General features: G+C 36.4%; 1 protein-coding gene across 20 annotated transcripts in view; it reads right to left on the bottom strand.

Annotated features, from left to right (window-relative positions):
* Positions 1–14716, bottom strand: part of mbnl1 (muscleblind-like splicing regulator 1) — a 61103-nt gene that overhangs the window by 34879 nt on the left and 11508 nt on the right. For 2 of the 20 annotated variants that reach the window (XM_043252989.1, XM_043252992.1), the window contains exon 1: positions 5491–5776. The exons of 2 other annotated variants lie outside the window; for them this stretch is intronic. The gene's annotated coding sequence lies outside the window, so the exon portion shown is untranslated. Of the gene's footprint in view, positions 1–4691; positions 4957–5490; positions 5778–13735; positions 13881–14716 lie in introns of those variants that run through there. 16 more of the 20 variants (XM_043252996.1, XM_043252997.1, XM_043252988.1 and 13 more) reach the window with 12 other exon arrangements.

The following is a 14716-nucleotide window of genomic DNA, read 5'->3' as shown; positions in this document are numbered from 1 at the left end:
AAGCAGATCATCCAGGTATTCCACGCATAAAGAAAATGTGCAGTTTACTGGAATTTTACTAATCTTGCATACTATTTAGGCCAGAATTGGAACGCAGCCCATCCACCACTTTATCTCTCTATGTCACTCGCCCTTGCTCTGTTTCTCACTCATTCTCTATTAGACTCTCACCAGCTGCATAAATCCTTCACACTCCTAAAAATGCCAGAAATGCACTGGAGTCTGCAGAATACTGTCAGTCCGAGCAAATAAAACATTGTCACACACATTCCTGGCCTAACACACACCTCACTGACACACACACACACACACTCAGCTCTCTCTTACACAAACAAACACGCACAAAGCAGCCCTTCATGATCTGAAGTTTCAGTCTAGGTTGAGGAAAACCGACCCAAATAGCACATCACAGCTACTGCGAAGAGCTGTGACATATCGTTTAACAGAGACTGAGAAGGTGGAAAGTGAACGGCGAGGTCATTTCCTGTTTCTCTGAAGTACTGCACAACTCGCTGTAAGCCAATCATAGGAAGAGATGTAGCAATGTTCTCGGCCACATGCCAGTTAAGAGCAGCAGCCCAGTCAGAGAGAGGGTAGGAGAAGAAGAAAAAAAAAAAATAAAATAAAATAAATAAATCACCCACATTCAGTTATTCCAGTTATTGTTATTAAAACTGTGGGATTGGCCATTTCCATTTTAAAAAGATAAGAAATGGAAAGAAATGTTTTTTTCACAAAATAAGTCATATCTAGAGACCAGAACATCACTTGAAATAGACATGAAAGTGGCCTCTTTTAAATTGGAACGGTAAGAAACCATCATAAAAGCAACCAACAAACTGCAAAAACGAGTTAACGAGTAGTGAGCAACCCTATATACAGAAAATTGTAGAAATATAAAAATATATATATATTTTTTTAGCAGGTAAAATTAACAATTATATAATAAATATAGAAATACATACATACTAAAACAATACATAAAACTGAATCATATTTATGCAATAATTCTTTCTTTTGAATAAATTACAGAATTATAAATATAAAATTATTATAATCATTTATTGTAATAATTTAAATAGTTTAAAACAAACAAATAATATATAAAAGGTAAAATATTAAACTCAAATAATGAATTCAATGAAACAAATATTTATTTTTTCTATTTAATTGATTTTTAAAAATGTATTTATTTATAATATATTACATAAAATTAAAATTAAAATTAAAATTAATTGATAAAAAAAAAACCCAAATACAATTAAATATATAATTATTACTCAATACTTTACAATAAATGTTAAAAACAAACAAACTTGGTTCTTAAACAGAAATATGGTGATCATGGAAGTATGTCAAAAAAACACACATATCCACACACACGTATAAAATCGCATTTGTGGTTTATGTACACTCTCCACAGGCGTAATGGTTTTAATACTGTACAAACTGCCCTCCACCTAAACCTACCCCTTACAGGAAACTACTGCCATTTTTTGAATTTCATAAAACACTGTTTAGTATGTTTTTTAAGCCTTTTGTATAACGGGGACATAGGAAGCGTCCTCATAAATCATGTTTGCTTTTATACAACCCATGTCATTACACACATTTGTGTCCTTATAAGCAACAAATGCCAGTTCACACACACACACACACACACACACACACACACACACACACACACACACACACACACACACAAAACACAGCCCTGATGACATATTTTAATCCGATAAGACTGCAAACTTGATCCTGGGAACGCTGAATACTCCAAACAGGCTAAATGATTTTGTGAAATGAAAAGAAAGTGATCGCTCGGGATAATGTGAATCCATGAGCCTTGCAGCGTGATTCTGATCTCGCGTTAAACAGGCTCATGCCTGCGTTATCTGTGTTTACTGGGAACAGAAATAATCACCGTGACAATTAAAGCAAATTCATGCTCAGACTTGGATTCTACTTTAAGATTCTCACCTTCACTTGAACACAACAATGCTGTTTCTTTGGGATCTGTTTTTTATTTATTTTTTTTTGGTTAAATGATTTGGCTATTATGTCACCGTATATCTCCCACAATCCTTTGCGGTGGAATAACAGTTCTTAGAAGTTGCTGCAAGGTCAAACAAGGAGAGAAAATAAGACCGATAGCGAGGGAGAGAGAATGATCTGGAAGTGTGCCAATCAAAGCCCATTAAAAAGTCAAACATTTTTGCCACTGGGAGGAGAACTGGATGTTATGTTCTCTTTTCAGAGATGGAAACTATTTCAGTGATTCACATGAATGAGATATTAAGTGTTTCATTCTTTTTGCACTTTGGCTCAGGCTTTATTTACGTCTGTACTGATCTCTAATACACTCCTGCCTGTGAGAAATGCTCGATTGAACATTTGATTTCCTGTGGCTCTATTTGCAATTCGTCAGCTGAGCAATATTAAAGACCAGCTTTTTAAATGGAGGAATTATAATGAAAGGTTAAAATCAGTCTGAGTTTAGTCTGTGTCTAGGAAACAGAAAACAGACTCTCCCTCCATAGAGCTTTGACACTTCAAATCAAATGTGCAGATATATATATATATATATATATATATATATATATATATATATATATATATATATATATATATATATATATATATATATATATAAGCATATGGAAACTTGTTTCCATTTAAGGCTGCAAAAGTGTGTTATCAATGAGCTGCACTAACATTTTTATAAATGGAAGGATAAGGAACTGCAAAACTGACCAAGAAGGATCTTTAGAGTATGATATAGAACTTTTATAAGTTCCAAAAAGAACTTTCTGTAGTTTGTTATATGATACATACCTTTTGTTGCTTTAAAGAACCAATTTCACTTATTTCCAACAATCTCCAAAGAATTAAATGACAACCCAAGTAGTGCTGGCAAATTATTAATCACAATTAATCACATCCAAAACTAAAAGGTTTTGTTTACATAATATATAAATATACTTTATAAATGATGTATAAATAAACATACACACGTACAGAATATATTTTTGAAAATATGCACATTTATTTGCATGCATATATTTATATTCATATATTCATTATATATATATATATATATATATATATATATATATATATATATATATATATATAATATTTATATTAATATATAATCAACATATTTACTGAAATATATAAATGTATGTTTGTTTATATATACACATAATTCATGTAAACAGTACACACACATATATATTATGTAAACAAAAAAGTCTTAATAATTTAATAAAGCGAAAAATTGTAAAAACATCTAAAAACTTTTCTTAACCATTCTGTCATTTTATTTCAGACAAATCCTCAAAACCATAACCTTATAGGTACATTCTGAAGAACATGGGTAACCAAGTAGTTGATGGAAGCCATTGACTTCCATTGTATTCCATTGATAGCTACCATCAAATCTCTGTTTAATTTGGATGAACTATACCTTTAAGGCGTACAATGAGAATTTAACTTATCAGACAGTAGAGAATAGATTTTACGAAGTCAAAATGCTTCTGATCTGAAATCAGACACCATGCGGATGCTCTAAATTGCTGATTTACAATTTCACCAAGTTCAGCTGAACCTAAATCAGCATTTCCCACCCCAGCTTTAATGCATGAAGGAACTGGCCTGGACCGGGGTGGAGTGCTTGATCATAAAGGTGAGCGGGCAGCGGAGATGGTTATCTAAACCACAGCCTTCCATCGTTTGACTCAGATGTGTGTAGGTGATGATTGCCATGTTGGAAAGGGTTGAAAATAGTATCATCACCATGGTTACACAGCACAAAGCTTCAAGCAAAAGCCCTTCTACCCAGTAACTCAGAAACAAGCGCAGCTCCAAACGCCCTACAAAGCTGCGTGTATCGGAGAAGTCAAAGGTTAATGTTTATTAATATCCATATGACAACTTATTCTAAAGATAACAATTAGCAATGCGGTAATTTGATAAAGTTTGATAAGAATTTAGCAAAACAATAAGTCTTTTTTTTTTTCAACGACGCCCTCTAGATGTCAAACGCACAAACAAATCTTGACACGTCCAACATGCGGCTGCCTTTATGCATAAGACAACAGGAATCGTTTGCGTACAAAACCAACCCAAATGCAATGTGAAGACCGCGAGAATTTTACTGAGACAAAAAGCCAGAAAACGAGTATTAATGTTCGCAAGAAGATGAACAACCAGATGTGCGATATCCAACGCAGGTGCAACACATTTATCATCCCAACAGTTGTTTAACAGCTAGCATATGGGATTGAACCAACAATTCATTTATGAGCATCTTTTTACATTAACTTTACAATCCATGATAATTCACAGTTATAATTCAGCGAGCCTAATCTAACCAGAATCGGATGCAAAATACGCTAAAGTGAGCTTGAAAGCGCCTATTTTCGCAACACTTTCACTTTCTCAACTACAGCGCGGCGTCGACAAAACCCAAAGACTTGGCGCCAGACCACCCTGACGGATCATTTGTTTATTTTTCTCCCCCCCCCCACCAACCCCTACGAAAAATGGCAGCTTCAAACGACCGAAACGACTGCTTTAATCGTACGCCACCAATCAGCATCGACTTCCCAGCGACGGCATTCGTTTCTAAATACTCTGCAGCGCGGTGAAACAATAACCCGCTAAATAAGTGCGCTAAAAGTCAGCATAACCTGTTCTCGAAGCAATCCTTCCTTACATGTTTCAGTGCAGCCGCAGACCTGCGAAGGCTCGAATCCATATGTTTCTCTCTGCAGTGAGAGCGTGTTCAGCGTTTACTTACATGACTGCACGGAAGAGTGACGCACTCAGACAGAAGTGAAAACCTGCGTCAACATCTCTCTCCCCTCTCTTTTCCCTCTCGCAGACAGTTACGCTCTCGCACACACGCCCCTGTGCAGTCCCAGGGTGCCTGGCTGGGTCCTACCGCTCTGAAATCTAGCACGAGCCATATTAGGAAACAGCAGTTAAACATGTCACACGTAATTTACATGCAGGGGGAGTGGAGAGCGCGGCTCTGTCGTAAGAGGAAAAAAAGAGAGAGGGAGTGCAAAAAAAAAAAAAAAAAAAACCTGCACGCGCTGGTACGCGCATAAAACAAACAGAAGGGAAGTGAGACCCGAGAGGGGGGTTTTAAAAAGGAGAAGTGCTCTCAGGTTCAACAGTTAACCAATCGCACGCCCGCCACTGTCTAAACAAGTAGCCGGTCGCGCGGGGTGGGGGAGTTTCCTGCCAAATGCACACGCAGCAGCACAACTTTTCCCAACGCAGCTGAGATTCGTGCGGTGCCGTTTACGATCGCCTAGACACAACAAACTGCAGTTCACCACAAAGGCACCCAATAAAGTCAAAAACAGCCCACACACACGCACTGAACAACCCCCAATCCCGTGCAAAAGTGGTGCAGTGCTGTTAGAACTGCAAAAGACGGACGGACGGGAGAGCGAGAACGTACAGAAAAGCGGTTCTTACCTCTCACATCATGATTAGTATTGAGAGCGCGTATGTGTGTGAGAGATCAGACGCGGGCGGCAGGCCGCGACAGCAGAGCCTCAGGCACCGGGTGGACCATTCTCAGAGAGGAGGAGAAAGAGAGAGAGAGAGAGAGAGACAGATAGAGAGAGACAGAGCGCTTAGGCTGCGCGTGTGGCTGCTGGTTGCGCCACTGTGTGTGTGTGTGTGTGTGTGTGTGAGCCTGCGAGAAACAGCAGCACTGCGCAGAGCGCCGAAGTCGAGCGCCAATCACGCCGGTTGGAACCGCCCACGACACAACCAGGAAGTGCTGCTGCGGCTGCTCTGCGAGGAGAAAATGAGAAGGGGAGGGGACAAAAGGAAGGAAAGGGAGGTAAAGAAAAGAAAACGAGTGTGCTTGTGAGATTACATCGTGCTTTCCCAGGAGTCTGTCTGCGTTGGGCACCAGACTGCAGTGGGACACGCGCGCACACACACACACAGCTGCACACCTGGTGCATTGTGCGGCAGCCTTATCTGCTGCTGGGAAAGGCAGAATTTGGTCATAATTCCACTTTGAATCATCACTATCTGGGTTACGGCCATTACGGGAGGGAAGTATATCACTGAACGAAGCCTCTTCCCAATAATCCGCTTTGAAATGCGTGATATATTTACACCATGAGCTATTCATTAAACGACATGAAGGAGAACTGGGTTGCGTTCATTTGCCTCACCGATGTTAATACTAACAAACTCCCACATGGCCGGGAATTTAGAGTCTCTTCAAACTACACAATACTTTCCTGGATGGCAATAAAGCCTTGAAACTGGGACATTAATTCATTATCTTCTGGAAAAAAATGCTTTATTGCATTATTTGCATACTTGAGCCTCGCCCAGCAATGGCTGCGGTTGTGACTCTATGCGACTGCTGGAAAAATGACACGCAACTCAGGATGGAATAATAGTAATATTAAAGTTGATAGAAAAAGGAAATCGCGTCTCTGCTGTTGATCGCACGCCCTTCCACACAAGGAATTTTAGTTTGGAGAGAGTTGTTTAGAGATTGACTTGCGCGGCCAGTTCTGAGAAGTGTAAAAATCTCTATCATATTGATGGGCTCCTTTAAGTCTACAGTTTGAGGGCCTGAAATGTCAACAGCATAAGAGGAAACCGCTAATAAGAGCTACAAACCAGTGTTATTTTAGTATTATTTATATAGTATTTATTAAATTTATATAGCATTTTTCAATGAGCCTTTGTTTTTTTTCTTTATTTTAGTTCAGGTTTTAGTAATTTTAATGTATCTTTGTGATTTAGTTTTTTTTCTCTTTTTTAATTAGATTTGGTTTTTTTGTCATTTTATTACCTCATGCAAAATTTGAGTTAGTGGCCAATAAACTTTTAAAAAAATTTAATTTGTTAAAAAAAATTTATTTAAGCTTTATTTCTGGCTAGAAACAATCCATTTTAAAAAGGAAAAGACTATCTATCTGAAATGACCAACAACAGATTAAATGCACAATTTGTAGTTTTCTGGGTAAATTAATCAAAAACGTTTACCTGAATATCAAAAATATCAAAAATGTTTGTGAAGGTCAATCAAATGCATGTCAATAAAAAATTATATAATTTGAGCAATTAACACAGAATACACCATCTAAAAGCATCTGTTATGCACATTTATACCATAAATATTAACACCTATTGTAAACTATGCCTATTTTAGCATCTACCTGTTCGCCGTTGTGCTTGTATCTTATGGGTAAATAATAAAACATAACCTTACTTGGATATAAATGGAAATATCTTTTGACATCATAAAATGAATTCTTGTTAAAAGTACAACAACTGTAAAGCTTCCCCATGTCTAGACATCAGGGTGGTTCATGTGGCCATTTAAACACCTAATAAACACAATTTTAGTCATATACACTATAGCGTACTACTTTTGTTTTCATTTAAAACATTCATGTGAACTACAGAAGGCCCGATATCAAAATGTTGATTAGGTATTCTTTGGCAGGGCTCGGTGATAAATTTATGACAATTTATGCCGTTGACACCAAGACCAAGGCTACAGTCCAACTCTGGTTTATATTAACAACCACACAAACACACACACACACACTTTCATTTCACTCTGACTACCTCTTTCCCCATTACCTTCAACTGACCAATTCATTCACATATTACACATAAGGGAAAATATGTCTTATCCAACAGTTCCTGTCTTTTTACTTTCCGCTCATACTTTCGTGTCCTCATACTTCTAAAAGCTTGTTCTGGTATTAAAAGTGATGAAAGTGGCAGAAATAGTCACACGAGAAGAGAAGACGGTCATACTTTCCACTGAAAGAACTCTCGCTCGCTAGTTAAATGGAAATCTATCAGCAGACTGCTAAAATGGCCTGATACTCAAGTTTTGCATCCCTATAATTTTACACACGCATCTCTCTAAATGTCTGGGACAAAACTAGCTAAATGTTAAAAATGATTAACCTTTTTTTTGTAACATGACCCTGTTCAGCCGGTTTCAAAACGGTCTAGCGTTGAATTCTGTAGAGGTCGGAAGTCTGATTCATTTCAGTGAATTAGTCTGTTCATAGTTATTCCTATAAATAATGATTCCTATAAATGACGTGACCAAGTAAATAATACACTGATTCATTTTATCCACTGAACCTAATTATTTTAAAGCATTTTTTTAGCCAAACGCTCCTTTTCATCTCTATGCTTTCAACTACAACTGGTTACTACAAAAGTTACCAGTTAATCTAATAAATATTTCTGTATTTTTTTAAATGTTTAAAATAAGTTTCGTATGTTACCATGGTTGCGTTTATTCTTTGTTAATAGATTCAACATTTATACAACCTTTATATAAAATATTTAGTAACATTTTAAATATCTTTACTGTCACATTTTTTTTATAGATTAGATTAGATTAGATTCAACTTTATTGTCATTACACATGTACAAGTACAAGGTAATACACCCTTGCTGAATAAAAAAATATTAATTTCTTTTAAAATAATCGTAAAAAAACCTTTTGAATTGTAGTGTATATTAACACAATATAGTTTTTATAGCTAGCTACTCTTTCAGAAGGGCAGACTGACTTAACAACTATATATTATAAGTAGCTTATAGTCTGTTAGTTTTGACAGTTCGACAGTGTTAAAGTACATTCTGGTGCATAATCACACAAGTGCATGCCTGCACAACAAATGCACATCCATGTGGACTGTTTATGTATTCTATCAATGCATCACAATGGAGAGATTTGATTTATGTCGGCATGGCCTAATGCCATCAGAATTCTTCAGAGCTTTTTTGACCTCTCTGCGCCAAACTTCCTGACTCACCAAACAGAAATCTAGACGCACGCATGATCCTCAAACACAATTTTCTAGCTAAAATCACGACGTACCTGTCTTTCTCAAACCCTCATATCATCTCTCGCAGGTTTACCTTTGGTGCTTAACCATTTACAGCTCAGACGTGTCCGAGTGAACAAGTTGAGAAGAAAGGAGTGAAAGTGATTGGGTGTGGCTGTTTACACAGTTAGTCAAAGTCACTGGGACCGGCTGTATGTAGTTTACAGAAAGAGGCTGAGAATGCTGGTGTGAAGCAGTTTCACCTAGGCAAATGTTTAACTAACAGCATAAAGTCTGGTCCTCAGTGTCTAATTCAGGCAAGAAGAGATTGTCTAACCAACACTAGAATTCAAATTTGGGGTTAGTAATATTATGTAAAGTTATTTGCATTTATATGTTTAAAACCCCAGTAAACATAGTGTAAAACAATATTATAATTTAAAATAACTCGTTTCTATTTTAATATATTCTAAAATGTAATTCCCATGATAAAAGTTTTAAGCATTATCACTCCAGTCTTCAGCATCACATGATCCCTCAGATGTCATTTTATTATTATATATTATGTTATACTATATATTTTAATCATTTTAAAAACATTTGTGCTGCTAATATTTTAATGATTGGGCATTTGGGTTTTTAACTTTTTTTCAGGATTCTTGAACAGACAGAAATCTTTTTTATCATTAAATGTTAAAAAAAGCAATAAAAAAAATACTGTATGATAGGGTGTGCCTACAGCTAACATGTCACAAATGAATGGTGGGATAATAAATAATATTACAATATGAAAAACAATAAAGGTTTTACAAATAATATCTGTGTATGTTGTATGTGAAATAGCAAACAAAAATTTTCAGTATCCTGTCTCCAAATTAAGAACATGATCATCGGATATTTTTAGGATCCAGATATTTTGGGCAGTCATGTTCATAGTTTCGAGAAGTATTGATCATTTCACAGAAGCTCAAAATTTGCATAGCAAATCAGAAATTACGGTTCTTACCATCTTAAGTAAGCTACATAAAAATTGTATCTAAGTATCTATCTACCAAACATTTATTGCCACTAATCTGGCAAACTTTGCCAAATTTAGCGATTAGTTCATCGACGGCATACATCCATTTCCATATGGTATTTCCAACAGACGCTGCATTTTTTTTATTTCAGATAAACCGATGTCTAAAACCACTTCCACCGGCTCTGGCTTCATTCGCCGCACCACATTATGAGGGCATGGAGAAAAAGGTGTTAAACAACCCATTTGGAGATCACGTAGTTGCTTATGCGGCTTATGCGAACACGGCCATTTTGAATCATGCAAACTATGAAAGTCACACCTGAACATGGAGCGGAGACAGGAAGTTCGCCTTCAGAACAGGAAATAAAAACCATAAGGTGGCAAAGACAACTGTCAGCACCATGTTTATCGAAGATCACTGCATGATGCCTTCGTTTTGAGCCCCCAAATCTGTGCCAGATACACTGAACGAGGCAGAAATTTTCAGTGCACACAGAAAAAAAAAAACCCTCAGTCTTAGTCTCAGTCGTCTCTCTCTCTCTCTTTCTCTCGTCTCAGCACTGGTATGTGTCAGGACGCTGTAAATTGTGCTGGCTGGTGGATGTGAACTCTTGCTGGGTTAGAGAATATTCTCGTTACTCAGTAAGTCTGGACACCTCTCGCCATCCAATAACCTCATTTAAACCCGGCAAACCACACCCCTTTTTCTTGCACAGCCCCACATATCTTTTATATTTTATTGCATTATCTGAGCAGGGATACTCGAAGCTAAATGATCTATTAAATTATTCAGTAAAATCCCTGCATTTCGGAATATTACGCCGTCTATGAGCACGGTTTGCTAAGACGATGCTTACAGACAACAGCTATCATCTGAATAGCGTAAATGCGACTCGGGGGTTCGGCGCTGGGCACCGGTGTCTAGCTGCATTGCTGAAAGTCACCGGTGATGTTTCAAATGCCCTTGATAAAAGCAGCATCGTGCTGGCCTACTTTACTGATATATCGAAGGCATTCAGGCCTTGAGTTAATACAGCACCCAAACTAAAGCACTGCCCTACATCACAATGCTACAGCCACTTTTCTAGCAGAATTACCTTTGATGATACAATAATCGGTTTGGAAACGCTATTAAAGAATTTGTGAGGTGCTCTTCAGTCTTCGTGACGTCGATTCATTATTTAGCCCCGAAATAATCTAAAGCTGTAGTGGACTGAAACGCTAAGACAGCAAAACTCTCGGTGTTCTTCAGGTTTACTGATCTCTGGAGGCCTTCTCCTCATAGGCAACGAGGCTGATGCTTTTTCATGGCTTTCTGATTTGCAGAAACATTCTGGGAAAACTATATTTACACATTTGCAGTGTCTTCATCACCCAGTGAATCGATCTCTTTCAGAGACGTAATGGCAAAACTGTTCTCATAAAGCTAACTGTTTGTGTAGCAAGAAAAGGAAAAGTAAAGATTTTCTCGTTAGTGCTCTCATGTCTATTTATATTTTACATATTGGCATGTTTAACCTCATCTAATATGCGAAAGAAAAACCTTTTATCATACTAATAATTAGTTGTATACATATTAAAAACCATATTATTCTTAGAACAAATAAATTTATGAAATGAAATATCATTCTTTAAAATATATATATATATATATATATATATATATATATATATATATATATATATATATATATATATATATATATATATATATATATATATATATATATATATATATTTTTTTTTTTTTTTTTTTTTTTGGATTCTGATTGGCTAGCAGGTATACAGTAAAACCATTTAATGCAAAGGTAGTTCCAAGTCACTGTTCCATATTAATGTGCTGCTTTAATTGGTACATATACACACACACACACACACATATATATATATATATATATATATATATATATATATATATATATATATATATATATATATATATATATATAAAACACACACACACACCTACATACATACAGTATATACAGACACATACATACATGCATTAAACTGTACATTTATTAAAGGAATAGTTCACCTAAAAATGAAAATTACTCCATATTTTACTCACCTCAAAGCTGTACTAGGTGTATATGACTTTCTTCTTTCAGACATACATTCTGAGGTTTTAAAAAATGTATCCTGGCTCTTCCAAGGTTGGCAATGCTGGTGAATTGCGGCCGTTATTTTGAATTTAAAACTAGAAATATTTTTGTTATAAAAACCCATCTATCCTCTTCAGAGGACGTGTGATAACCTCCCAGAGGAGTAAAGGTTAGTTTTACGGCGCAGTACTTTGGGGATATATCCGATTTACAGAGCTTCAAAATAATGGCTGCTATCCACCAGCATTACCAACCTTGGAAGAGCCAGGACACATTTTTTTTTAAACTCAGAATGTATGTCTGAAAGAAGATCATCATATACACCTGGCTTCGGGTTGAGTAAAATATGGAGTAATTTTCAATTAGGGGTGAATTATACCTTTAAAATACATGATGCTCATTTGTCATAATAATTTTAGTTTACACACACACACACACACACACACACACACATATACATATATATATCTCTATCTATATACATGTGTGTATATATATATATATATATATATATATATATATATATATATATATATATATATATATGAAATATTATGGCTTTAGACTTGCAGTGCCACAACATTTTATGTTAAATGAAACTAGTTTCACTTGTTAAAACAGTTATACCAGTGAGAAAACAGGAAGTTTTGTCAGTAACAGTGAGTAAGAAGTTCTCAGTTTGCAAATGTTCTCTTTTGGAACAAGGTCTTACAAAACCTAACAAAGCCTAACAGTGTTTGACCCAAAGCATGTTGAGAAAGCGGCATTTCAGTTCACTTTGCTAAGACAAACAGGAAGAAATGACAACAGCTCCGAATGACTAAACAGAATGGCTGTTTATCTCCTCCCGCCAAATATTACAACCGGCTAGAGATGCAATAAACAAAAAGCATGCCGCACCTTACATTCACACTTTACAAGAGTGTTTTAGAGAAAAGGAAACAGCTTAATTTACTAATAACAAAATGTCTTTTGACCATGCAGTCATGGCGATGTTTTACATAGCCAGTGGTGCTTGACAGCAGATCACCGATTCTTCAAACCGACTTTAAATATAGTCAAATAAGTTGTGGAGCAACGTCAGAGAAGAGAGAGAAAGTGCGCGATCAGTGACTACTATTACTCTTCAGCAAAGGCCTACAACTGCGTGAAATGGAAATTTACTAAGTGATACACGTAAAAAGGCCATGTAACTTTAACGTTCAAGAGACAAAGAGACACAAGAGGAAGTGGTCAACTCTGTTAGAATACACACCGAAACGTTTTTTGTTTTTAAGAGAAAACAATAGAAATATGCATAAAGCGTACAGAAAGTAAACATTTACAGTGAACTGTATTCAAATATATTAAGAATTAAAATAATTGAAATATAATGTAATATAATACTTACTTATAGTATTTAATATTTTTTGAATGGTTACAAACAGCAACATATAAAGTCACCAAAATTGAAAAATTATTTTATAATCAAGATCTTGCTGAAACAAACTGGGGATTTTCAAAATATTCAGAATAAAAAACAACAATGCAGAAATGTGTTTAAGCAAGCAACTCGAAAGGTCGAAAATCTACATAGAGTATAACGGTTAGCTTTTCTAAAGCAATACAGAACTTATTTAAAAATGTATTCTAAAACAAGCATTTTTTTTTCAATAATTCCCTTTTATAAATAATTTAGTTTTATAGTTGTAGACGCAGATAGAACATATAGAGTGAATGTGTATATCTGAGGCTGTTAGTATCCGTTTAGTACTCACCCGCGTGTAGTGCTAATGTTGTATCTCCACTGAGAGTGAGACAGGAACTCACACATGGGTCACCAGCAAATGTGGCTCACCGCAATGCATTCTGGGCCAGATACTAACGCATGCCCCGGTGTGTCACAGTGCATGACCAAGCATAGCGTAGCATGCATGCAAAACACCACATTAAGATGTTTAAGTGTGTGCATGTGTTTACGGTTTCAATGTGTGATCACATGATAAAGCACAGACTGAAGCAACTGTGAGTGTGTGTTGAGCGATCATTCTCGCTATCACCATGGAAACCTGCTTTTATCTTATTTGCATCTGGGTGTACCAGCCGCAGATAGAGCTGTGTCATTTTCCCCTAGAAAACGCCGCTGCCCTCCTCAGAGACTCGGAGAAGTTTGCCACACTCGTTTTACACGCGTTTACAAACATTTTCCCGAACCCCGAATGTAGAAAAACACTGGGAATATCCCGTTTAGACTATCATACTGGCGTACACGCCCCTAGCTTTAAAAAGAGGAAACAACTTTCATACACTGCTAAAGATAACACGGCACGTCTTGCACAGGAAGAGGGTTGCAATTGCTTTGTACAGAAGCCCCGACTGACTATTTTAGCATGGAAGTCACCCTTAAAAAAACGTTTTTAGCATGCGAGTCACGCATGAAAAGTTTTAAACCAAATGCTTCCTGCAAACAAATAATGTAAAAACACTAAATGCATAGTTTTGTGATTTGAAATGTACAGTAACAAACATTTTTTGTGTCATGTTTTGACATTGCTTTAATGTGGGTCACTGCATGCAGGTGTGAAAGCGTGTACTTGTGTTTGCATGTGAACTAGTGTGCATACACACACAGTGCGTGTGTGTGTGTGTGTGAGGTTACTTGAGGTCTGTAGTTCACTCATGCCAGGTGTGTTATCTCAGACGCTCCACATGACTGAGCCGATGGTAGAGTTCCTCTTCTAAACTCACTCACCTGGTAA

Source organism: Puntigrus tetrazona, chromosome 2 (assembly GCF_018831695.1).
Source record: "Puntigrus tetrazona isolate hp1 chromosome 2, ASM1883169v1, whole genome shotgun sequence".
NCBI classification, from domain to species: Eukaryota; Metazoa; Chordata; class Actinopteri; order Cypriniformes; family Cyprinidae; genus Puntigrus; species Puntigrus tetrazona.
The sequence above is the reverse complement of the archived record's forward strand: the minus strand, read 5'-3'. Positions and strand labels throughout refer to the sequence as shown.